The sequence below is a fragment of the Mesoplodon bidens genome (genome assembly GCF_964165515.1).
Source record: "Mesoplodon bidens genome assembly, chromosome: 3".
Lineage (NCBI taxonomy): Eukaryota > Metazoa > Chordata > Mammalia > Artiodactyla > Ziphiidae > Mesoplodon > Mesoplodon bidens.
Window position 1 is genome coordinate 21,079,744 of NC_138178.1, and position 27,043 is coordinate 21,106,786.

The 27,043-nt window shown below is 39.7% G+C and overlaps 1 protein-coding gene and 1 long non-coding RNA gene across 2 annotated transcripts in view; one reads left to right on the forward strand and one right to left on the reverse strand.

Moving 5' to 3' along the window:
- CELF2 (CUGBP Elav-like family member 2) overlaps positions 1–27,043 on the reverse strand; it is a 524,871-nt gene that overhangs the window by 483,098 nt on the left and 14,730 nt on the right. The window lies entirely within an intron of this gene.
- On the forward strand, positions 17,670–22,204 carry LOC308613457. The gene is made up of 3 exons (XR_014015256.1): positions 17,670–17,733; positions 19,161–19,250; positions 22,134–22,204. It is a non-coding gene; the product is annotated as an uncharacterized lncRNA (long non-coding RNA).

Below are 27,043 nucleotides of genomic sequence, written 5' to 3' on the forward strand. Positions count from 1 at the left end.
TCAGACTTATCACTTTATCTGGTTCACAGGGTGGTATAAACTGTTTTACCCTTGGTTTGAATGTTTTAAGACAAACACTTCTTATTAAAGAATGATCTCAGGGAAAAAATTAGAAAGATATTTGACCCACTAGGTCCCTCAATGAATATACTTTTATATGTTGGTCAGAAGTCACAGATGAGGTTTCATTTAACAGAGAACTTTCATTACTGAGGACAAAAATACCAGGACTGTGAGGCACGTATAAGAATGGGGGGCTTCCCTGGTGGCGCAGTGGTTGAGAGTCCGCCTGCCGATTCAGGGGACGCGGGTTCGTGCCCCGGTCCAGGAGGATCCCACATGCCGCAGAGCGGCTGGGCCATGAGCCATGGCCACTGAGCCTGTGCGTCCGGAGCCTGTGCTCTGCAACGGGAGAGGCCACAACAGTGAGAGGCCCGCGTACCGCAAAAAAAAAAAAAAAAATGGGAACAAAGAAGTAGAAAACTCAAGTCAAAATATCACTAAGAGAATCCAGAATCCCAGAGTAGGAAGGATCTTAGAAATCTTCTAATTCAATTTTGCCATGATTCATGATTCCCTTCTACAATATCCTCCACAAGTTGTTGTTAGCCTATTTTCTCATAAATCTAATGCCAAGGATACTCATTTTCATAATTCATGGAAAGACGACTGGGGTAGACCAGAGAGAACTTGGATCTTCAGTGTTGGGAAGTGATTTTGTTTCAGAGATCAAGACATGGTCAATGCCTCACACCCCTCTGTCAGTAACTGATAGATGAAGAAGACAGAAAGACAGAAAGAAGACTACTTCATCCAACAAGAGCAGAAGACACTTCCTTGCCTCGTTCGAATGGAACAGCCATCAAAATAGACCATATTCTGGGCCATAAAATACACCATCACAAATTTAGATGAACAGAATTCATACCAAGTATGTTCTCAGACCACAACAGAATTAAACTAAATCAGTAATCAAAAGATAGCCATGGGGCTTCCCTGGTGGCGCAGTGGTTGAGAGTCCGCCTGCCGATGCAGGGGACGAGGGTTCGTGCCCCGGTCTGGGAGGATCCCACGTGCCGTGGAGTGGCTGGGCCCGTGGGCCGTGGCCGCTGGGCCTGCGCGTCCGGAGCCTGTGCTCCGCAACGGGAGAGGCCACGGCAGTGAGAGGCCCGCGTACTGCAAAAAATAAAATAAAATAAAAAAATAAAATAAAATAAAAATAAAATAAAAAAAGATAGCCATAACTGCAAAAAATAAAATAAAATAAAAAAATAAAATAAAATAAAAATAAAATAAAAAAAGATAGCCATAACATCCTCAAATATTTGGAAATTAAACAACACACTTCTAAGTAAGCCATGGGTTGAATAGAAGTCTCAAGAGTACTTTAAAATAATCTGATCTCGGATTTCCCTGGTGGTGCAGTGGTTAAGAATCCACCTGACAATGCAGGGACACAGGTTTCAGCCCTGGTCTGGGAAGATCCCAAATGCTGCAGAGCAGCTAGGCTTGTGCACCACAACTACTGAGCCTGCACTCTAGAGCCCGCAAGCCACAACTACTTAGCCTGCACTCTAGAAACCGCGAGCTACAACTACTGAGCCTGTGTGGCACAACTACTGAAGCCTGCGTGCCTAGAGCCCGTGCTCCACAACAAGAGAAGCCACCGCAATGAGAAGCCTGCGCACTACAATGAAGAACAGCCCCCACTCGCCACAACTAGAGAAAACCAGCAAGCAGCAATGAAGACCCAACGCAGCCAAAAAGAAATAAATACATAAACTTAAAAAATATATGTATAAAAATATAAAATAATCTGATCTAAATGAAAATAAAGATACAATTTAACAAAATTTGTGGTATGCAGCAAAAGCAGTGCTGAGAGGGAGATTTATAGCAGTATATGCATATAATAGAAAAGAAGAAAGATCTAAAAATCAATAACTGGTTTATACCTTATGATACTAAATAAAGAACAATTTAAGCAAGGAGAAGAAAAGAAATAATAAAAAAAAATAGGGCAGAAATCAATAATTGAAAATAGGAAAAACAATAAAGAAAATCAATGAAACCAAAGCTGGTTCTCTGAAAAGATCAATAAAATTCATAAACCTCTAGCCAGGTAAGAATTAAAAGAGAGGACACAAATTGCCAATATCAGAAGTTAAAGATGGGTCATCATTTGTGAAATTTAATCAATTTAAAATCTTTAAAAAAAATTAGGTCCAGGCAACTCCACAGGTGAATTCTACCGAGTATTTATGACAGAAATAATGCCAATTCTTCAATTATCTTCCAGAAAATAGAAACAGAGGAAACACTTCCTAACTCATTCCAGGAGGTCAGCAGTATCCTAATATCTAAGCCAGAAAAACACAGTATAAGAAAGGAATACTGCAGATCAGTATTCCTCATGAATACAAAGGCAAAAATCCTTAACAAAATTATTAGTAAATTGAAACCAACAATGTATAAAAATACTATACACCATGACTAAGTGGACTCATTCCAGTTATGCAAGGCTGGTTCAACATTTTAAAAATAAATAAATAATCAATGTATTCTACCATTTCAACAAGCTAAAGCAGGAGAATCATATGATCATATCAACTGATGCAGAAAAAGCATTTCAAAGTTCTAACACCCATTCATGATTTAAAAAAAAAACTCTCGGAAAATATAAATGCAGGAAAACTTCCTCAACTCGATAAAGAACATCTACCAAAAAAACCCCCTACAGTTAACATTACTCTTAATTGTGAAATACTGGATACCTTTCCCCTAAGATTAGAAACAAGGCAAGGATATCCTCTCTCACCATTCCAATTCAACATGATACTACAAGTATCAGCTAATGGAAAAAGAAAATAAAAAGAAATAAAAGGTATACAGAATAGAAGGGAAGAAATAAAACCATCCCTATTCACAGATGACATGATTGTCCATGTAGAAAAATCAAAAAGCATCTACAAAAATTTCCTGGAGCCAATCAAAAAGTATGGAAGATTGCAGTACACAAGATCAGTACACAAAAGTCATTTTTCCCTCTATACCAGCAATGAATGATGAACATTTGAAATAAAAAAAAATTATTTGCAATAGCACCAAACAGAATGAAATACTTCAGTATAGACCTAACAAAACAAATATAGGCCTGTATACAAAACACTGATAAAAGAAATCAAAGTTTTAAATCACCAGTCTGTATCCATGGTTTGAAAGTCTCAATATTGTTATGACATAAATTGCTAGCAAATTGATCTACAGATTTAATGCAATTTCAGTCAGAATCCCAGCAAGTTATTTTGTGAATATCAACAAACTGATTCTAAAATTTATAATGAAAGGCAAAAGTTCTTTAATAGCCAAAATAATATTGAAAAAGAAAAACAAAGTTGGAAGATTCATACTACCCAATGTCAAGACTTATAATTAAGCTACAATAATCAAGATAGTACAGCACTGGTGAAAAAACAGACATATAGATCAATGAAACAGAATAGAAAGCCCAGACATAGATCCATAAACATATAGTTAACAGACTGTTCTTTTTTTTTTTTTAAGATGCAAAGGCAATTTAATGGGGAAAGAATAACTTTTTCAACAAATGGTGCTGGAAAATTTGGATATTCATATACACAAAAATGAATCTAGACACAAACCTATACCTTCCATTAAAAATTAACTCAAATACAAAACTATGAAACTTCTAAAAGAAAACAGAAGAAAATCTATACGACTTTAGGTTTGTTGATGAGGATTTTTTTTTGATACAACATGAAAATCACAATCTGAGAGAAAAAGTGGATAATTTTGACTTTATTAGAATTAAAAACTTCTGGCTTGAGAAAGATATTATTAAGAGAATGAACAGGCAAGCCACCGGCTGGGAAAAAATATTTGCAGAACATATATCTGATAAAGAACTTGTAATCAAAATACACAAAGAACTCTTACAATTCAGCAACAAAACAAGCAACACTATTAAAAAACAGGCAAAAGATCTGAATAGACACCTTATCGAAGGAGATATACATATGGCAAATAAGTATATGAAAAGATGCCCAATATCATTTGTCATTTGGGAAATACCAATTGAAAAAATATGAGATACCACTACACATATTTTAGAATGACTAAAATCTAAAGAACTGAAGATTCCAATTCCTGGTGGGATGTGAAGCAACAGAAACTCTCATTCATTGCTGATGGGAATAAAAAATGGTATAGTAACTTTGAAAGACTGTTTGGCAGTTTCTTACAAAGCTAATTAGCTTATGACCTAACAGTCATGCTCCTAGGTATTTATACAACTGACATGAAAATTTACACCCACACAAAAACCTGCACATGAATGTTTACAGCAGCTTTATTTGTAATTGCCTCAAACTGGAAGCAACCAAGATGTCCTTCAGCAGGTGAATTCATAGACTAACTGTGGTGCACCTATATACTGGAATACTATTCAGTGATAGGGAGGAATGAGCTATCAAGTTGGTATAGAAATACATGGATGAATCTTAACTGCCTATTTGGAAGTGAAAGAAGCCATTCTAGAAAGGCTACATACATACATATTATTCTATGTATATGACATTGTGGAAAAGCCAAAACTAGAGATATTAAACATATCAGTAGTTGCCCAGGGATTGGAGTGGATAGGTTGAATAGATGAAATACAGGAAAATGTTAGGGTGGTGAAACTATTCTGTATGATACTGTGATGGTGGATACATGATGCTGGATTTGTCACAACCCTTAGAACTTTACAGCACAAAGAGTGAACCAAAATTTATGCAAAGTTCAAAAAAGCTCATTTAGGATCCCAGGATGGAGTTGAGAGTTCAAACATATGAAACAGCTTCACCAAAGGGGACGGGGGGAAAAGATTTTGATCCAAGTAACTCTGGAAATGAGTGGAGTCTGTAAGACTAGAGGCAAAGAAAGTACCCATAGGCACTGTACTCTAGTTGATAGAGTTGCTTCCCAATGGGATATGAGTATGGGTTAACATGCTGAAATCACTATACTTGTGAAATTGAACACCTTAGTAAATGGATGGCATAAGCTGAGAGCCAGGTATCTCACTGTTTAGAGTGAGAATTTGCAGATAAACAAGGGGAGGAGGTAATGGATTAGAGTTGGAGATATCAGTATGAATTTATGCTTAGCTCACTATTCATATCAATAGTTTGTATATAAATATTAGAGATTAATACACATGCACATACTTCCTTGCTCTGTCACCTGAGAGGGTCTAAATGCAATGACAACCCAACGGTATTGAGCATACCTAGTACACTGATCTTGGTTTCTAATACCATTCTCCAATAAATGGAACTGGGGCTCCTTAGAGAAAAGGGTGTTTCTAGGACTCGGGCAGAAAATATACAAGATGCACATGGAGCATCTTGTTTTTGAGCAAGAAAGTACTCAAAAGATAACAAACAAACCAAAAAGCCTGCAAGGATGGGGTATGTCAAAGAGATACAGGAGATAACTGAAAGAGCTCCCAATGGTGAAAGCGGAAACGATTTGAGCAACAAAATAAAGAAGTTAGTATTGGATTATAATCTAAAGTATAAAATAAATATCCATGGGCTTCCCTGGTGGTGCAGTGGTTGAGAGTCTGCCTACCAATGCAGGGGACACGGGTTCGTGCCTCAGTCCGGGAAGATCCCACATGCCGCGGAGCGGCTGGGCCCGTGAGCCATGGCCACTGAGCCTGCGCGTCCGGAGCCTGTGCTCCGCAACAGGAGAGGGCCACAGCAGTGAGAGGTCTGCGTACCGCTAGCTAAATAAACAAACAAACAAACAAATAAATATCCATGAGTCCATCCTGATAGAAAAAAATGGTTTAAGAGCTAATTAAATGGGAACAAGAGACAAATCTGCTATTTCAAATAATTTTTGTCGCTACTCTGCCCTCAAGTAGGTGGAGCAGAGATCTCCTCCACTCCTTAAGTGTGGGCTGCACATTGTGACTTCTTTTCAAAGAGCACAAGTATGGAAAGGGGGGAAAATAAACAACTTTTCAGTGGAGAAACATGACAGACACCAAGAGATCAAGGTCAACATCAACAGTGACAAGCCATGTGGACAGTATGCACCCTTGATATGATATGATGAGAATGGTGGCACTTTATCTCTCTGTTCGTCCTCCCAAACCCCACAAGCCCAGTCATGAGAAAAATATGAGACAAATCCAAATTGAGGGACATTCTACAGAATACCTGACCAGTACCCCTCAACACTATCAAGGTCAACAAAAACAAGAACATTTGAGAAACTTTCATAGCCAAGAAAAGACTCCTTAGTCTCCTTAGACATGATGATTGAATGTAATATGACATCCTGGATTGGGCCCTGGACCAGAGAAAGGACATTAGGCAAAAACTAAGGAAATCTAAATAAAGTATGAACATTAGGCAATAATAATAATAATAATAATAATAGTATGTATCAATATTGGTTCATGAATTGTAACAAATGTGCCTTACTAATATAAAATGTTAATAATAGTGGAAACTAGATGTGGGGTATATGGCAACTCTGTACTGTACTATCTTTGCAATTTTTCTATAAATCTAAAACTATTCTAAAGTAAAAAAATAAGTTATTAACAGCAAAACACAACGTAGTCACTGGATCAGGGTCTTGTCATTACACTCCAGTGTAGGAAAACCACACTGTCAGTAATTTTCCTCCAGAAGGCATCTAGGGAGGTGTGTGGGTAAGTGTGTTCTCCTTGATGCCAACTCCAAAGTTAGGAAGAAGTGAATGGAAAATGTCCCCACCACTCAGATAGTTAATACCGTGTACCAGTGCATGTAAGATTTTGTGTTGGGAAAATGCTAAAAGCAATGTCCATTGCAGTCCTGACCCTTTGGTAAGAGAAGACATGAAAGATAAAATGAATAAAAGCAGTATTTGATAAATGTCACACCAGGGGTTACAGACAGAATGTGCTATGAGAATTCAGAGGATGGAAAGATCAGGGCAATCATGAAAACCTCCATGTAGGAGCTGGGACACAAAGAAGTGAGCAGGGAATTCCTGGCGAAGGAATATATGTGGGCAGAGGTGGAGAGGAAAAAAAGTAATAGGATTAGTTCAATTTGACCAGAAAGGAGTATTCAGATGGAAGACAAGTTGGCAAAGAGGCTAGAAAATGTGGGGTTTATGTTACAGGCAGTACGTAGGGAGCCATGCAAAGTTTCTCACTAAAGAAGTAACAGAATTAGGGCTTCCCTGGTGGCGCGGTGGTTGAGAGTCTGCCTGCCGATGCAGGGGACAGGGGTTCGTGCCCCGGTCCGGGAAGATCCCACATGCCGCGGAGCGGCTGGGCCTGTGAGCCATGGCCGCTGAGCCTGCGCGTCCGGAGCCTGTGCTCCGCAATGGGAGAGGCCACAACAGTGAGAGGCCCACGTACCGCAAAAAAAAAAAAAAAAAAAAAAAGAAGTAACAGAATTAAATAGGGATTTTAAGCAGTGCTTTGCCTGCACACATTGTGTTTCTGTCCTCTCCCCCCATTTCAGTCCAGCCCCGAACGGCTTCTCCCAGCCACCACTCCCCTGGGCACTATCTGCCTCAGAGCTGTCACATCTAATGGTCACACTGCTAGTTTCAGCTCTAGTTCCTCAGCAGCATTTAACTCTGGTATTGATTACTCCCCCTTGAAACAATGTGTTCTATCAGTTTCTGGACCTCCACCCTTTCCTGATTTTCTCCTTGTCTCTCTGGCTACTTTCCTCTGCTGGTTCTTCGTTCTCTATCCAACCTCTAAGTGATGGGGCTCTTCCAGTTACCTCTCTCTCCCTTTTCTTCTTTCTCTGTAGGCTCACCTTACTTGACCCCATGCATTCCCATGGCTTGGTTTATTTCCTTCTGCTTGATTTTTCTTTCACAATCTATATCTCTAGCCCAGAATTCTTCTTTGAGTTCCACTCTTATGAATACCGCTGTATAGATGACACGTCTGTGTGGATGCCTGAGTTATGTAAGAGCTACCTCAAATTTAACATGTCCAAAGTTGTTCTCTTGATCTTCCATGCATCCTCCTCAAATCATGCCCCAGTTTTTCACATCTTCATAAACAGCACTATCCTGTTCTTAATTCTGTACAGAAACCTAGAGGTCATCCTTGATTCTGCCCTTTTCCTCACCTCCTCCTCTCCCTGCCCCATTCAACCCATTAGCTGGTTCTGTCCATTTTACTTTTTAAAATTACCTTAAAGAAAATGTGGTGTATGCATACAATGGAATATTGTTAAGCCTTAAAAAAGAAGGAAGTCCTAAGAGACATTTCTTCAAAGAAGAGATACAGATGGCCGACAGGCACATGAAAAGATGCTCAACAGCACTAACTGAGAAAGGCAAATCAAAATGATGATGAGGTACTACCTCACACTGGTCAGAAGTCTACAATCATAAATGCTGGAGAGTGTGTGGAGAAAAGGGAACCCTCCTACACTGCTGGTGGGAAAGTAAATTGATACAGCCACTGTGGAGCACAGTACAGCGCTTCCTGAAAAAACTAAAAATAGAGTTGCCATTTGATCCAGCAATCCCACTCCTGGACATATATCCAGAAAAGACAAAAACTCTAATTTGAAAAGATACATGCACCCAAATGTTCACAGCAGCGCTATTTACAATAGCCATAACATGGAAGCAACTTAAATGTCCATCGACAGATGAATGGATACAGAAGGTGTAGTACTGCTCAGCCATGAAAAAGAATGAAATAATGCCATTTGCAGCGACATTGATGGACCCAGATATTATCCTACTAAGTGTAGTAAGTCAGACAGAGAAAGACAAATATCATATGATATCACTTATATGTGGAATCTAAAAGAATGATACAAGTGAACTTATTTACAAAACAGAAAGAGACTCACAGACATAGAAAACAAACTTATGGTTACCAAAGGGGAAAGGTGGGGAGGGATAAATTAGGAGTTTGGGATTAACACATACACACTACTGTATATATATAAAAATAGATTAACAACAAGGTCCTGCTATATAGCACAAGGAACTATATTCAATATCTTGTAATAATCTATAACAGAAAAAAAATCTGAAAAAAAAGAACCTAATCACTTTGCTGTACACCTGAAACTGACACAACATTGTAAATCAACTAGACTTCAATTTAAAAAGGAAGGAAATCCTGCCATTTCTTGCACAATCATAAGGGACCCAGAAGGTATTATGTTAAGTGAAATAAACCAGATACAGAAAGACAAATACTGCATGATCCCACTTACATGTGGAATCTAAAATAGTTAAAATAATAGAACAGGAGAGTAGAATGATGGTTACCAGGGGCGGGGGGTGGGGGGGAGGTATCAGTCAAAAGGTACAAAGTTTCAGTTATGCAAGATGACGGAGATTTACTGCACAATACAGGGCCCATATGTAACAATACTATCTGGTTATAAGCTGAGTAAGTTCTGGGGATCTAATGCACAGCACGGTGATTACAATTAATAATATTGTATTATATGCTTGCAAGTTGCTATGAGAGTAGATCTTAAATGTTCTCACCACAAAAAAGAAATGGTAATTATGTGACATGATGCAGGTGTTAGCTAGCTACAGTGGTAATCATTTTGTAGTATAAAACTGTATCAAATCAACACATGGTACACCTTAAACTTACACTATGTTATATGACAATTAAATCTCAGTAAAGTTGGAAAAATTTTGCTAAGAGGGTAGATATTACTGTAAGTTCTCTGATTACAAAAGAAAAAAATATTAAAAATAAATACAAATTTTAAAGTTTAATTACCTTAAATTTGTCCCCTTTTCTCCACTGCCTTAGTCTAAGCCATTGTTATCTCTTGCATGAACCCCCGAAGCAGCCTCCTAACTGGTCTGTCTATCCTTCCTCTCTTATCTACCTCTGTCCTTTTTCTCTGTCATAGCAAATCTTTTCAAGTCACCTTCTATTTAAAATACTTTTGTGGCTTCCTGTGGCTCTGAGGATAAAAGTCCAACAATTTAATGCACCCTGCACGTTCTTGCCCCATCTCCACCTCTGGCCTCACCTTGCTTCACATTTTTCCTTGCTCTTTACACTTCAATCACACCTGATTTTCTTTCAGAACCTAAAATATAAATCTCATCATACAACCACCTTTATTGGCAATGGCCTCCATCTCACATGGAAGAAAAACACAAACTCTCTGACATGAACTAGAAGGCCTTGTAGGACTGGATGCATGCTCACTTTTTCTACCTCATGTCATTCTGCAGCCAGACAAGTTCATTTACTTCTTGGGACTTTTCACCTGTTGTTGACTTTCCTGGCAATCTCACCATTGACCTTTTACAAGATCAGCTCCATCTCAGCTTAGATATCACCTCTTAAGAGAGGTCTTCCCAGGCCACCTTATTGAAGTAGGTTCCTCACTGTTCTCTATCCCAGCACCCTATTTATATCCTTTAAAGCTCTATGGTCTTATAATTATGAATTTGTTTGCATATCTTTGTTTATTTCCCCCACTAGATCATAAGTTCCAAAAGGATGGGGCTACACCTGTTTTGCCTACCCTGGCATACAACCTCAGGGTCTGATGCCTGGTAAGGACTCAAGAATTTAAAAATGAACCTTGTTACAAGGTATATGTAGTTTCAAGATACAAAGCAAAGTCAGGAGGATGATGCAATAGACCAGGCATCTCATCTTTGACTTATACTCCAGCCTCCTATACAAGGGAAACAAAGGGTGGGGAAATGCAAATGTGAGAGACATTAAGAAGGTAAGAGAGACACTATTTTGTTACTGATTTGATGTAGTTGGAGACGAGAGAGGAGAAGGAACAAAGGTGATTCTAAGGCGTCAAGTCTGGGCAGACACGTTGGCTAATCATGGAGACAAGGCTTCTGGAGAGGAAGCAGGATAAAAGCATCCTGAACAGTCTGCCTATTAGGAATCTGCACCATAAATATATTAGGTTTCCTTTTGTGCTGCTAATGAATGCTATAATTTTATTTGAATCCACATAAAACTAAACCTTTGTCTTCCATGTGATGTTTAAGATGTCCAGTGAGCTTCTTGGTTCCTATGGAAAGAGGAAAGGCTTGGGGGTCAAGTAAAAAATTGGGTATAACTCCTAGCCCTGCCACTCCCTAGGTGTGTGTGCTTGGCATATTGATCAACCTCTCCAGTTCTTGGAATCCTCTGTAAAATGAGGATAATAACTTCATGTTGTTGTAAGAATTAAAATCAGGTAACACACATTGCATGGCATGGGCATGGCACCTGCCAGGTGGTCCTGTACATCCCAACCTACCCCTCAGCCTTTCTAATACAGCTCTGTTCCTATGTGTCCCTTGATCTTCATGATTCAAAATCCTTGATTATATTCCTACCTAGTTTCAAGGGACAGTATGAAAATAAATGAGATAATGCTTCCTGCTTCTAATTACCCACTTCTTAGCTTATTTACAGAGAGTTCTTTCTTTTGGTTTGGCCTCATCCTGGCCCTAGGAGATATCCTGGCAGTTTCTTTATACTGTCGGTTGCTGTGTGCTCTGGAAAAGGAGTTCAAATTGAACATCAGTCTAATGAACACAACTGGTAAGGGAAAATACCATGTACATTCCAAAATCAAGCACAAATGCCCTTTGAAATTATTGGTGGTTTTGAATTATGTCTGCTATTGCTTCATTTACATTAACGAGGTTGATTAGAATAGGCTACATGCCATAATTCTGAAAAGACATAATGCTCTTTGGAGAAAAGACAAACCGTAAACATAAAGCATCACACAAAAGTTTTATGCATGAGGACAGATCCTCAAAGCACGAAGGGACTTCATTTTTTTCTGTCTGCTAAAACTTTTGCCTCATAGAACTCACATTTTAAAATATCCATTTATACCCTTCTGTGTGTGTATTAGGCTCAAAAACTTCAAAAATTGCCAGTTGATACACCTGACATACAGAACTGCAAAATGGTGTCCTGGGGTGATTCCCAGATAGTTGAGAAACCTAGTTTTTATAACCGAGGCATCTCATTTTTTACTGTTTTTAGTGACAGGCTAAATTTGAATTGCGCCTTCTTTTCCCTCCAATTTTAGGGCATTGAATGCAGGTTTTCAGAGATTGTTTATTTATGGTATTTCCACTTTAGAAACAAGGCATCGGGGAGGAGAGAAGTAACTTTAAGACTATAATCAAGGAAACTAGGGAGAAGATACTGAAATCAGGTTGGGTCCTTGATCTTGAATCATACTATGTTTAGTCAGCTCATTGGTCATAAATGTTTTATTGAACTGATTCACCCACACGCCCATCACAATGCTATAATTACTCTAGAAAGGGTTACCCTCTGCTTTATTCTACTCTTAAAATGGCATTCATCAAGAAGTTGAGGTCCAGAACTTCCATGGTGGTTCAGCGGTTAAGAATCTACCTTCCAATGCAGGGGACACGGGTTTGATCCCTGGTCAGGGAACTAAGGTCCCACGTGCCGCAGGGCAACTAAGCCCGCATGCTCTGGAGCCTGTGAGCCACAACTAGAAAGAAGCCCGCAGCACGCTGCAAGGAAGAGCCTGCGCGCCACAAGATCCCGTGTGCCGCAACTAAGACCCAATGCAGCCAAATGAATAAATATAAAAAAAAAAAAGAAGAAGAAGAAGATGTTGAGGTCCAAGGAGAAACTGAAAAAGAAGAACCTTGACTATTTCCTCGTTTCTGCAAAGATTCTTGTGCTAGGGGTGATCCCCATGTCTGGGGATCTTACAAGAGGCCCCAAGCACATTCGCATCTATGTGCCAGTAGCTCTAGAATCCCTGTGCTGAACCCATTTGTACAAATCACCCCCAGGTGCTGCTCGCTCAGCAAATATTCATTAAATACCCACCATGTGCCAGGCACTGTGCTAACTTTTCTTGGGGTGACTGATACAGGACAGGTTGCCCAGGTAGATGTCAGACTTCAAGTGCAACATCAGGGGTGCCCTTATACATGGTGGAATGAAGAGCTTCTCCATATCCCTATCCTGCGGACAGGAAACAACCAAGAAAACTAAGCTTATCACATTCTCATTCTCTTTCAACGCCTCCCTTTAGGATGTACTGAATCACCTCTTTGGGCTGAGGGCCTTTGCAGGGAGCTGTGCACATCGGCCTGTGCCAACCACATGGCACAGGAAGACAGAAGTGGCTCTGTGAACCCCGTTCCAGAAGTGCCTTTACTACCCTTTGTGTTAGCCATGACCCTTAGCCAACCCTCAGGATGTAAACACCAGGGAATCTGGGATCATATTCAAGTATCTCAGAATACTCATTATACCATCAGAAGTCAACACTGGAGCAGTTTGTTCTAGAATAATGCTAACATACTTGAAATTTGCAATTGGGAATTTAATTCATCTCTGCATAGAACAACATTTCTTTCTTTGTTCTATTGGCTTCTGGAAGAACTTGTTTCTTTTTTCCTGTATATCACCAGTGCCCATTTCTAGTACTTTTAGTTTATTTTAGGCAATTTTCTCTCATGCAGCCTCAGACAAGCCCAATATTGAAGCTAGATAGGGGATCAAACGTAGAGTTAAACAAGGTTGGAGTCATCAGAAATTTGGAATTTGATATGATGACGTCTACTGTTTTTAACACATTGAGAAACAAATTAAGGGAGTGGATTCCTTGACAGATGTGGATGATAGCGATGAAAAAACAGTTTTGCAATATATTTGTGTTTTGCAGCTAGGCAACCCCAAATGACTAACACACAGGAAGTATGTACTTGTGTGCTTCTTCTAGCCAAATTATGGGAATTGTAAATCTCTTATTTTCTTTATGTGAATATTCTCTATGTAAAAGAAAAAAAAAAAAGAAAAGAAAGCCTCTTGGGTTTAGAGGGCTTGTTTTCTACTGATTTTCTCCCACAGTCCTTTTATTTTCTTTCCTTAGTTTTTCCCACAGGGCGTCAGGAGTGGGAAGTTCTGTAAAAAGGAAAGAAGGGAGTGGATTGTAAGCTATTAAACTAAAAAAGTCCTTCAAGGACCCAAGGAAGAATACCATAAAATGAGGAGTCAATCTTGGCTTCATTATGGAGTGACATATTACATGAACTATGTTATATATATCTTTTAAGTTTTCAGGAAACAGACTGGCATTGAAGTAAAGACTATTGCTATAACATAGCTATGATAACATTGTAACGCAGATTCCAACAATCTGCTATACATACTGTTTGTATTATTACTGTAATTCTACAATAACTTCCTGTTGACCTTTTTTTTTTTAATCCACGGCTGTAGTAGTCCACAATTTGTATTGCCCTTTGGAAATCTTTTCACAGCCTAGGCTAAACAATTGCTTTTATGTATCCAAGTGCAGAGACTTTCATTATTGTACATCACCCATGCATTGTTAAGAAAGGGGTCTTATAAAACTCAACAGAAATTTCTGTATTTTGACCCTCAACTGACTTTAGTTCAATAAACTTTCTACACTGAAGCAAGGCAGACAAAGAAGTCTATTAATATGATAGAACACCACACAAGTGTTGCTGGAGAGAAACAAATAGAACTTGGCCAATGGATACAGGTGGTTCCTGCTGGATTTTAGAAAATGCAGTTGTATGTTTAAAATGCTGTGACATCAGTTCCAACGATTAACCAACTACTGAAAATGCTGGGGGACTCCATGAGAACAGATGTATCACATCCACAGAAATCAACTTCTGCAGGGCCAAGAGTCAACCGCCTCAGCTCTGCCAGGGTCACCATGGGCCCTTCACCTGTGTCCCAGTCCCCTTGGTGTCTCCCTTTTGCTTCTTATCTCTGGGGATGTTGGCTGGTGAAGGCTGAGATGCAGAAGTACATTTTGAAAGCCTTCCTTGGAAAGGTACCTGAACAAGTCCTCATACTTTACACCCCAAAGCCTGCTGTACCTACAAGTCTGACAAAACAATTCCCTTGGATTAACTTCTGGTAAATTAATCTGGAAGATATTTAAATCCAGATTCTATAAAATGATTAAGGATTAAAAAAATTATATCTATCTATCTATCTACTTACCTATCTACCTATCTATCCATGCTTCTAGTACACAAGTTGATTACAATCACTCAAAATTTCAAAATCATTAACTCATAGAAAGTCATCTCTGGAAAGAACCTTCTCTAGAAGTCTAAGGATGTTATAGATCTTAAAATGAGTCTCAGAGAGAATGTGATATATCCAATCAATGTCTATGGCTTGTCAATGATTAGGTAGGAACAAAGATGCAGGTTTCCTGGAATAGAGACTGACTTGCAATTAAAAGTACTGTTAAACAATTCTGTTTTAATAAGTAAATAATTACTGTAATTACATGAATAACTTCCATACCTAAAGGAAGGCCTAGCATATCCACATCTATTCTAGATCATCCTTGGTACTAGGGTCAAGGACATGATAAATTAGTAAATTAACGGATAAACCCTGTTTAGCTATTTCTTCAAACATTTTTTATTCTTTAATGCTTTTCCAAAGTGGTCTGTTGTCAGATTGCAAAGATAAATGATTTACATTCTATTTATTTTTTTCTTTTTTCCCTATCTTCAGAAAAAGGCATTAATGAGAGGAGTGTTAGTTATGAAATAATTCTTAGCAGGTTAGTAAAATGAGGGAAGAAGGGCAAAAATCCCTGGATAAGCCACTATTTAGGCATTTAGCTTCTGAACACTCATGGGTGGACAGTAGCACCTGTTCATGAGAAGATAAAAATGTTTGTAAAATAGAGAAGAAAATGCCACATGGTCCAGGGATATGGGTCAGGATAGTAGGATTCCCTACTTAATTATCTACAAAAACAGTTCGATCACACTAAAATTTCCAGGAAGCCAGAGGATTATTTAGTCCTGTCTGATTAGTTCTATGTCACCTGGAATGTTCCTTCACTCGCCATTCCCTGGAAGGTCCTCGGGAAGGGTGTTAGGTCATTTTATTTTAGTCCACACTAGCTGTGACTGTGAAGAGTTTGTTCTCATCAATAAAACAAGAGATCTGAATCTATGGATTCTAAAGCCATCCACTTCCCAAGACTGAAATTCTGTAACTCTGCTTCTCTTGATTACTTTACACAAATTGCCCTTGTGCCAACAGCAGGGCAAATTCTAGATCTCAAAGATAAAAATCCAAAAGAAGGAAAAAAACAAGAGTCCTTTATTTCCTAAGGCTACTCGGGTGCCCTTGTGGATTTTCACTCTATTTCTTTTATCAGTTTCATCATCTGGATTTCAAACTTCTCAGCAATGGGGTCTTCTGCTCATCCCCAATACATCTACCAAAGCATAGAGACCCAGATTCTGTTACGGAATTTTGTCCTTAGGTAGGGCTGCCTAATCAAAATACAGGACACCCAGTTAAAATGGAAATTCAGATAAATGACTAATAATTTTTTCTGTATATGTGTGTCCCATGCATCATTTGTGACATACTAATACTAAAAACTTATTTGATGCTCTCTGGAATTCAAATGTAACTGGATGTCCTATATTTTTATTTGCTAAATGTCACAACACTGAGAACATGAGTCCTCTCAGTGTGAAGTCCATCTTGGCCCCAGCTGGATGAATAACTGAGCAGGTTACACAGCCTCCATGCTCTTTGGTTTCCTTACCTGTCGAGTGTCAATAATAATCATTTTCCTCAAAGGAGGACCAGCTCAAGATAAATGGGTACCCTGGAAAGACTACCGATTTTTTCCCCCATCCAATTAGTATTAGTGAAACATCTGCATGAAATTTATTCAGTGAAAGTAGGAGTAAGCTGTTTTATTTTAATAATAAATGAGTGTTCAAATGAGAGGTTTTAATTTATTAGAAACCAAACCTTTTATGGTGTGATGACCTTGGCATCTGTTTGCCTATACGGCCCCTCAATCTGAATCTGTAAGGTTTAATATTAGAGACTGTACTTGAGACTGTACCTCAAGTTCTGAGTATGGCTCCTGGTGTTGAGAATGGCTCATTTGAGGTAGATAATATTATCGTTACTAAAATATCTTTGTATCAATAACCTACTTCATAACCTGAAGATGGGTTTACAAGCATCATATAATCAGAGCTTCAGGTATCAGAGATGATATGGTCTAAGTTTACCATTTTACAGATAAGGAAACTGGAGCTTAGATAGATTGAGTGACTTACATGAAATCTCTAGCTAGGTAAATGTCCTCTGTGTTCTTTGTTGTTATGTCAAATGACTTAGTGGAGAGGTACACAAATGCTCTCGATATCTAAATAGGTGACATAATTCATAAAGGATTTACTGCCACAAAGCAAAAATACCAGGCATATTTAAACACATGTGCAAATATTAACTGTACCACTATGAAACTTCATAGGAACGCAGAAATCTTCCTATCACCGTTGAAAGCTTCAAACATTGGCATCTTTCCTGAAAGAGACCCACTGAAATCATACAGGGGGAACCCCAGGGAGGTTGAAGCCAATGATCCTATTAGAGCCATCTCCAAATAAATGCCAATTTCCAATTGTAAAACAGCTCAAATGAGTATCCGAGTCTCTTTGGAAACTATTAAGATGCTTGTGCAGATTAAAATTACAAACACTTATTAAAACAGTATGCCCAAGAAAGCGGAGAGGACAAACAATGACACATGCAAAGGTCACCGCCTGATGAAATGTTTCCATTAGGTGGCCCAGGCCAGGCTCTTCCCCTGATTCTTCCCTTGTAATCAGAGGCTAAAAGAGGTGTGGGTGAGTGCTGGAGACAACTTTCCATGAGCGTTAAAACTTTCAACTTACAATTCATTGTTCTCAACGTTTTCTTATGGATTTTGGCAGCCTGACCATAGAGGCACAGATCTGAGCTGACCTCCTATGGCTGAGGTCCCCTCCCAGTCTGTTGGGCAACAGAGACTAAATATTTCTGACATGGCTTTAAAAAGGAGTTATTTTAAGTGGGTTTACACTGGCATTCTTATTAAAAAGTAAGGCTTAACATTAAGAGTGTTAATGCTCCAATTAGACACTGTGCATAATTATGATCTGTGCATAATTATGATCCCAAAGGCACGTGGGGTTAAGGAAACGGGAATATCTGAGGTGTGTGCTCAAGCTGGTTTGACGGGGATTTCAAATACGCCTCCAGTTCAGTTCACTTTTATTCTTTTTCAGAGTTTTGGGGGACTATCTCAGGTTCCAGATATGCGTTTGAACTTCAAGGGAGGGGGCTGTGGATATGACTGAGAGGTCACAAATACTGTGAGATGAGGCAGATGGAAAATTCTAGAAAACTCTGTCTTGTCTATCCAAATACATACATAAATAAATAATAACCATTGCACGCTATTAATAGCATTCCCGAGTGTGCTTGACCTGTATAACACAGCTTGTTATTTAGGTGATAAAAGAGTGTTTTAATAAAATTCTTACATGGGTTTTAATATGCTAGCTTTCTACTTTTAAACTTTAATAACTGCGATTATTTGTATAAGAGGAACAAATTCAAAATAGTATTTGAAAGGAAAATGAACTTTTACCTCTTAGCTGTGGTGGACCTCGATGCTACCCGCCTCTCTCTGTATAAGACCTACATCTAGATCTAGATCCCTCTAGTAATACTCTGTATCTATATCTATCTAGCTATCTAGTTATATATAATTATACGTAATTTAATACATAAAAAATATAAATATATATAATTTAATTTATATCAAAATATGCTTTTTTTCTTAATGTAATTATCGTCATTTGTCAAAAGATCTGAAATAAGGGTGCACGCTAATGGTATGAGTTTGGGGAAGTTTTGTGCCTTGTTTTTCTCATTAATAAAATGGGGATGGTAATGATATCTGCTTCCTAGGCTTCATAGGGTTGTTGCAAGGATGAAACGAGAGAACAGCTGTGAAATGTTTAGGATAGGGCTTGGTGTATGATTATTCGAATGGCAGCTGATACTATACTTAGAAAAAGATTTATTATTAATTCTATGATCTCCACCACATTTCATTCAGTATTTTCAAATGAATAAAACTGTTTGATGGTTTTCACATACATTTAACGTAACTCAAGCACTCCACTCTTTTGTCTGCAGGAAAATACACACACACGCACGCATGCACACACATATATATACACAGCTCAGTTAACTAAGTCCCTCACTTTATTTCTTTTGCTTATAGACTAAAAAGCATTAGGCGCAGAGAAGAGAGATCTAAATCTGAACGGTCAAAGCATGAGATGGATCACGACTCCCCATTCCTATTACCCAGGTGGGATTATAGTCCTATAACCAATTTCCATCCCTGCAAGAGCTCTGATCCTTACTCTTCCCCACTCATCCCATAAGACTGTGCTGGGAAAGTCTGTAAATGCAGAATTAGCGCAACTAAAATGCTTGGAGACAGGGCTCAGATATTGGATTTTGACTTAATGATATGTAATTTAAACTACAGGCTCATTCTACATTTATTTTTAACTAGAACTCTAGAGGGTACAGGTCATACCTATATATTTTTTCTCTATGTTTCTATGACAAAAAAAAAAAGCTTTAAAAAGTGCTTTCTGGATTGTGGTATTTTTTTTTCCCCAAGGAAACAACAGAAGAATAGAATTACATATGTTATTTTTAATGACTTTTTGCTCCATCTCAAGAAAACATCCTATTTTTAAGAGCCCAGTGTATCCAGGCTCTTATCAAAATAAGTAAATAATTACTAAAAATTTCATTTTGGATTTATCTGCATCCATCATTGCCTTACAAGTGAAAATCTTTGAAATGTACAGAAATTTTCATTAGAAGTAGATTCTTTGGAATGCATCAATCCTAGGCAAGCTGTTAGGGCCAGCCAGTTGCTCTCCAATCAAGATGAAAAATAAAAATCTGTAATAAGTAAATATCTAATTTTCTTAACTCCAAATGACTCAGTTTCCAAACTTATTCAAAAACATGTTCTCTCTCTCTCTCTCTTTCCCTCTCTCTCTCTCATATGAAGAGAGAGTAGGAAAAGAACATGCATTTGCAGAAAAACAATAAAATAGTAAATCAGGTCTACATACAAGTATAGGTAGTTAATTCCTTAAAGAGACATTTTTTCCCCTGAGGTTCTTCAAATGGACGTTTGAACTTTTCCTCACTGAACACACATAACTAATCTATGGAATGTAATCCAATGGTTTTTTTTTGTTTGTTTGTTTGTTTGTTTTGTGGTACGTGGGCCTCTCACTGTTGTGGCCTCTCCCGTTGCGGAGCACAAGCTCCAGACGCACAGGCTCAGCGGCCATGGCTCACGGGCCCAGCCGCTCCGTGGCATGTGGGATCTTCCCGGACCGGAGCACGAACCCGCGTCCCCTGCATCGGCAGGCGGACTCTCAACCACTGCGCCACCAGGAAAGCCCTCCAATGGGGTTTTTAGAGCATTTTATTTTGAGTAAAAATAATGTCATGCCTAAACCAGTAAAGCAACTTTGCCTATTGACTTCAAAACACATGATTGCATGTGTTACTAGCACTCGTTTTTTAAAAAAAATTTTTTAACATCTTCATTGGAGTATAATTGCTTTACAATGGTGTGTTAGTTTCTGCTTTATAACAAAGTGAATCAGTTATACATATACATATATCCCCATATCTCTTCCCTCTTGCGTCTCCCTCCCTCCTACCCTCCCTATCCTAATACCGTATGCTAACACATATATGTGGAACCTAGCACTTCTTTTAAGCATTGTTTATAACTCCTCTCCTTAAAGTAAGGAGATTCCTTCCCTTGTAGAAAAACGTGCCTCCGAGGCAGGTAAGTGGCAAAGAGCTGTATCTACATTTGTACAGAAGGAAATGAAGGTCGGATGGCAGCAGGGTTCACATCACTGCACGCTTCCTAGATGCCAAATGCTTTCCCAGGCTTTGGAGATGCAAATGTGGGTGAAGTCTGGTCCCCTCTACCAGAAAGTCTATTGCATCCCAGCCAGCAAGGAAACAGATTTTGGAATAAGTAGTGACAATACAATGTGATTCTTGCTCAGCAGACATAAAAACAGGGTGCTGGGAGAGAACAGAAAGCCCCTGAGGTTTCTGAGTAGGGGAGAAACAAGATCACACTTGTCTAAGAAGATAACCGCAGTAGCTCCGTGAGAAGCTCCAGTCAGGAAGGAAAGTGGCAGTGAGCCCTGCTGGAATCTAAAGCATTAGAAAAGAAGACTGAAGACCTCACTTATGGCCAAAGCACTAAGGAAGTTGAGAAGGACCTTACCTCAGGAGATGCTTCCGAGGAGAAAGTGAAATAATTAATGACAATTAAAGATGTGTGGTGGGGTCAGGAGCTAAGCCATTGACGACTGGCATTTGTCAAGCCTCGGTCCTAGGTCCTCTTTCCTTCCATGCCAATGTCACATATAGGCATTCAACCATCACAGATGTATCCAATTACCCCCTCTACACAAATGAACTATATATAGATCTCTCCACTAGTCTCCTTGGAATTCCAGATACATAGGGTCAACTCACTGCTTGAGATGTCTTCTTAGGTATCTTAGAGGCACTGTTGGACCAAAGCTGTCCAAAACCAACCACAAATCTGGTTCTCTTGCAAGATTCAACTTCAGTAAAACACCCCCACCATGCCACAAATCTACACGTCATCCTTGATATTTTTCCCCCCTCACCCCTATATGCAAGATCACTCCAAATCCTTAGATTTGACTTCCTAAAGCTCATTTGAATTTGCCACTCATCTCCATTCCCACTGCTATTGTCTTAGCTCTAGCTGCTGTCATCTCTGCCCTGAGCATCTCCAACAGCCTCCAAAGTGCTCTTCCCACATCCATACTTGTTCTCCTCTTGAACTTTTGGAAATGTACATCTCTTCCTGGCACTGTCTCTGTTGAAAAATCTCAGGGGTTTCCACTACGCTGAGGTTGAAAGAACAAAACCCTCAACGTAGCCTAGAATGTATCTTAGCACCTTTTGCTGCTAGTTAAGTCCTACAGCATGTTCTGATCTCACCTTAAGTACTCCATAGGAGTGCCTTTCCTGATGTCCCTAACCAGGTCAGAGACCCCTATATAATTCTCATAGCTCTCCATATCTCTGTATCCACACAAGCGCCATTTTGTGTTTATTTTCATGTTATCTCATTCATGTTTTCCTCTCTGACTAGACATTAAACTCCACGAGGCAGGGGCCAGGTCTGTTTCTTCTCACCACTGAATTCTCTTCCTCCAGCAGAAAACCTGGTACGTGTTAGGTAATAAACATTTGAATAACAACAGACTAAGTGAATAAAAAATAAGCCCATGGTTCCTAATGTGAAAGAACAGTGAGACGGATAAAGTCGTTGATTAAAGTTGAGAATAGAGCTGGACAAATGAATCCAGTTAGGGATAAGGTATAGACTTTCCTTTTTTAGATTTCTATAGCATACCCCGGTGGGTTGTGGAATATACAAAATACTTTCAAGAGAGAAGTTGACACTGGGAGTCACCACGCATAGGTACTTGTAAATTTGCAGTGTTAAGGGGGTGGGTATAAAGAAGAAGTGCAAGTTCAAATATGTCCAGGAATGACCCAGAAAAGGTGGCGTCAACTAGTCAACTAAGAGACCAAGGACAGTGGGTGTGAACTGGAGAATGCACGCTCTGCACCAAATCAGATCAAAACAAAATGTTCCCTTTTGATAAACGTAAGTATCTCACATTCTCCTTTTAATGTAATTTTAGAAATCCAAATAAAATTTAAAATAGAACCAAAAGTAAGTCAAAGCAGGAGTAATTTTGAATATACTTCGTACTATTATAAAGTGAATAACCAACAGCCTGGAGAGGTATATAGGAGGGGTCTTACCTCCATTTTATAGATGAGAATACAGAAGCTTAGGGAGGTCAAGGATTTAGCGGGGATTATGCAACCACTTCAACAACCCAATCACAAGTAGCCCAAATTTGGGCTCCTCCCATGTGACTGTGCTGGATGCTTCCTGTTTTGTCTGTCTGGTGATATGGTATTAACAGTATCAGCCAAGCACACCTCTACCACAGGAAACAGTTACCCAGCAGGCCAAGCTGACCCTGGTTCAGAAGAAGTTCAACTCTCCACATGGAAGAAGCCTTCCATGAAGGCTGGGACCTTCCGCAGACCCCAGGAAATAGGCTACCTCTGTAAGTAAGTATCTTCTATGATCATGTCTTCAATGGAAGATGAACCTCATCTCTATGAAATGGAGCAGGACCCTGTGGGGCCCTCTGGGTACAAGTCCTTTCTGGGTACAAATTTCTTGTTTGTAGGAAATAGGTTTCTTTCAGCCTCCTTGACTTTCCCTGAGTTCGAAAGGGCAGATTCAAACAGTTGCTTATCAGGGAAGGGAGGAAATGCAGAAACTAAGGAGGAGTAGTCAGGAACAACAGTGCAGCCATGGGGCAGGGTCCCGGTTCCTCCTCAAGGAATATATATAATAATATCATTGAGTTCTTCTGTAGGAACAAGGGCCCCCACCCAGGGAGAAGATGGTAACTTCCGGCTGAGCACAGGATTCCTGGAGCACCTCACCACCAACCAGTCAAAATAAAGTCTGCACACAGTAAAAGATAATGAAGACTCGGACCCCCTCCCCAAATGACTGTCTCTTTAAACACTTTCATGGTCAAGCAGAATCTTTGTAGTTGGCTTTTGGACACCAGTCTACCATCTCCCCAGGTTGCCAGCCTGCTGAATAAAGCAATCTTTCCGTTTCTATCATCACCTGTCTCTCGAGTATTGGCTTTCAAATGGCAAATGGCCAAACCTGAGTTTGGTGCCATCTAGGGAGAAACCCTTCCTTCTGGATGTACACCTTTAGCAGTTGGGAAGCTGGGGCTGCGTGAGTCCTCTGCTCTTGGCACCTGGTACCGATAATCAGTCCGCCCATGCCAGCAACATGGCTGCTGCGTTCTGGAAGAACAGAGGTGAGGGTCACTGAATGCGTTTCTACAGGTCTCAAGAATGCTTATTTACACAAAACCAATGACATACGATTGCCTCTTAGAATTTTGCTTGATACTGTTGGGGAGGAAGAAATTTTCCTCCACCCTTCTAGGTTCTTCCAGATGGTCTAAAAATTAAATTGACATGAAGACAGGTTGACAGGAGAAGATAAAACAAAGGTTTAATAACATGTATGCACCAGAGAGACCCAGGAAAAATGAGCAACTCACCAAAATGGCCCAAGCCCTCACCTTAAATACCATCTTTAGCTAAAGGCAAAAGAGGATGTTGGGGGTGGGGCTTTGAGACTTCAAAGGGGAGGAAGGCAATTCACAAGGAGAGGAAAAGCAAATGTTTGGTAAACAAATGTTTGCTGGGCCTGCACCGAAAACGGGACACAGGGTGGGCTCTGATCTCTAGAGCCTGCAGAGTTTCCCCCACCATACCTCACCCATATTCTTTGCAGATAACTCTGGTGAGAGCTCTATTCTGGGAACAGACCTTCCATCTAAATTCTTCTAGGCAGTTAGGGGGAAGGTCAGAGTTTCTTCCCGAGTCTCTTGGGCCTTGATTGTTTTCAGCTCAATCTTGAGTGCCAAAGAGATACATTTTAGGGTGGCAAATTTTGCTCTCTTCTAACAGTCTCAAAATATAACTTCAGAACAGATGCTATCTAAGCAATTCTTTTTGCCCCTAAGTAAACACCAGAAAGATCAGAAGTGTCTGGTTTTCTGTATAAGTGAGATTCATAGGCACACTAGCTTGTTAGTTGATTGAGTGAGTGAGAACTAGGTGCCAGAGGTTTTGTAAAGATGACCTGTGAGTTTAACAGCAGACCTTCAAGGTAGGCTACTGAAACCCAGCAGGACCCTGTGGGGCCCTTCTGGCACAAAAGCCTTTCCTTCTGTGTCCCCTGCTTCTTCTTTGTAGGAAATAGGTTTCATTCAGCCTCCTTGACCTTCTCTGAGTTCCAAAGGGCAGATTCAAACAGTTGCTAATCAGGGAAGGGAGGGAATGCAGGAACAAGGGAGGAGCAGTCAAGAAACAACAGTGCACCATGGGGCAGGGTCCTGGTTCCTCTTCAAGGAATATATATAACAATATCTTTGAGTTCTTCTGCAGAACTAAAACCTCCACCCAGGTGGAGGATGGCAACTTCTGGCTGAGCACAAGATTCCTGGGGCACCACCTTGCTACGTCACCACCAACCAATCAGAAGAAAGTCACATACCCTGTAGCCCTCACCCCAAATTTGCATATAAAAACTATTCCCACAAAACCATTGGGGAGTTTGGGGTGTTTGAACATGAGCCACCTGTTTTCCTTGCTTGGCCCTGCAATAAACATTTCTCTGCCCCAAACTCTGACATTTCTGTTTCTTTGGCCTCACTGTGTGTGGGGCACATGAACTTTGCTTGGGTAATACTACCTCAGAGAGTCAGTACCTACCTAAGGTCACAGAGCTATTAAGTGGCAGACTGGATTTGAACTCGGGTCTATTTTGCTTTGAAGCCCTCTCTCCCCCTACATGTTAGGCCCCAGGAACAAATGAGAACAAGAAATGCTGAGGAGTGGAGCAAGCTCAGCAACCTCATGATCTCACTCCAGAACAGTGTTCATGCCCATAATTCAGGATAAAGAAAACCTAATATAGACAGATGTGTCTATTCCTTCTCTTCAGCTCTGACTCACGACAAGCATCCATTCACTTCATACAACCTCTCCTCCTCGACCGCCTGCCATGTTTGTTGTGTACCATCCAGAAACTTCCGGAACCAGTTTCCAAGTTGCCTGTTTGATTTCCTGATGCCACATAACTCTGACCTACAGACTTCCAATTTCCTTTTTCAACTCCCAATTGTCTTTCTTAAGGAAGGGCAGAAGAGTGCCAATTAACAGAGCTTATCTTTCCTCCACTAGAGGTTTTCACATTGAAGACTCTAGTACAGACTTTTGTTACATGCTGTCTTTTTAAAAGAATATCTGCTTAACTTTAATCCATTACCTGAATCTGGAATCTACTAAACCCAATTGTTATATGGAGTCACCTGGGGAGAGTTTAATGGAAAAGCAAGGCAGCAAATTAGTACCAGATGATTAGCATCATACTAAGTTTGTTTATCCAAGGTTCTTCAGAAGAATGGACCGTATTTTTAAGATATGACTTGTTTTCCATATCTGCATGGAGGCTTGTTGCTACTTAACTGGACATTTAATTTTCCACTTATTCATTTTTCCCCTTACAGACAGCTCAATGGCTATTCAGTATGTGCATAATGCAGAGAAAAATAATTACAGGAAAGGGACACAAAGAATATCATAATTAAACTGTGCATTTACAAAATACACTCAATATACCCGAAACATCTTGATTGCTATAATCAGGTAGATTAGGTTTTCAGCAAATACTTTTAAAAACAGAGTTTTATCTAAAGTCAGAAACAGAGAGGCAGCTCTCAGAATCACCTTGTAACACAAAATTAATTACCATTTGTCTCCAATTATTTTCTTTAAAAAAATCAGATATAAAGAGAAATCAAAATGTAAATCAGGGGCCTCCCTGGTGGCGCAGTGGTTGAGAGTCCGCCTGCCGATGCAGGGGATACGGGTTCGTGCCCCGGTCTGGGAAGATCCCACATGCCGCGGAGCGGCTGGGCCCGTGAGCCATGGCCGCTGGGCCTGCGCATCCGGAGCCTGTGCTCCGCAACGGGAGAGGCCACAACAGTGAGAGGCCCGCATACCGCAAAAAAAAAAAAAAAAAAAAAGTAAATCAATGGATTTGTGAAACATGAGGGCATTTTCCACGACCTTCTAGAACGGGTTTATTTTTTCCTCATCTGAACTCTCATTAACAAAAGCCATTGTGCCTACCAATGGCAAATGCAGAAATTTATCTCCTCAAGATTAGGTTCAAACTTTTATTTTACAGTTTGGAGGTTAAAGTTCAGATCAAATTCAGTTGCAGGGGTCAATGAAAGTAAAAGATCTACATGGGAGAAGGGTGTTAGGACAAGTTAAAAAAACATTCACAGTCTTTATAAAGAAAAAACATTGCCAAAAAATTAGAAATGATGATCAAAAGGGACTTCAACTAATTACCAGGACGAAATA